This window comes from Poecilia latipinna, unplaced genomic scaffold, assembly GCF_001443285.1.
Source record: "Poecilia latipinna isolate Pla-1442-1.1 unplaced genomic scaffold, P_latipinna-1.0 Scaffold585, whole genome shotgun sequence".
Classification (NCBI taxonomy): domain Eukaryota; kingdom Metazoa; phylum Chordata; class Actinopteri; order Cyprinodontiformes; family Poeciliidae; genus Poecilia; species Poecilia latipinna.
This window is the reverse complement of record NW_015113201.1, coordinates 500,828-501,227: the sequence shown is the minus strand read 5'-3', so window position 1 is coordinate 501,227 and position 400 is coordinate 500,828.

Here is a 400-nt window from a genome sequence, read left to right as displayed (position 1 = left end):
CGTGCTTGTTTTTTTTAAAGCTTCAATTTTTGACTTTTTTTAAAAATATATTTTTTTTTTTTTTTTTTTTTTTTTTTTTTTTTACATGTTGCAGCATCATGAGACAGATGATCTGAGAAAAGATTGATCTCCTCCACCACTTTCATTCAAAAACAACCAATCAGAGCCAGGAGGAGGGTCTTAGTGCTGTACACGCTGCTAAATGTGCTGGCTATGCTAACTAGCCTTAGCATTCCTGGCTGACTCTGCTATCGGGGAGGGGTTAAGCAGCAGGTATGTAAACATGATTGACAGCACAAGAACCCGCCTCCTGGCTCTGATTGGTTGTTTCTAGTTAGCACTGGGAGCACTGGTTGAATTCAGAGGAGCTTCATTTTTTTCACAGATTATCTGTTTCATA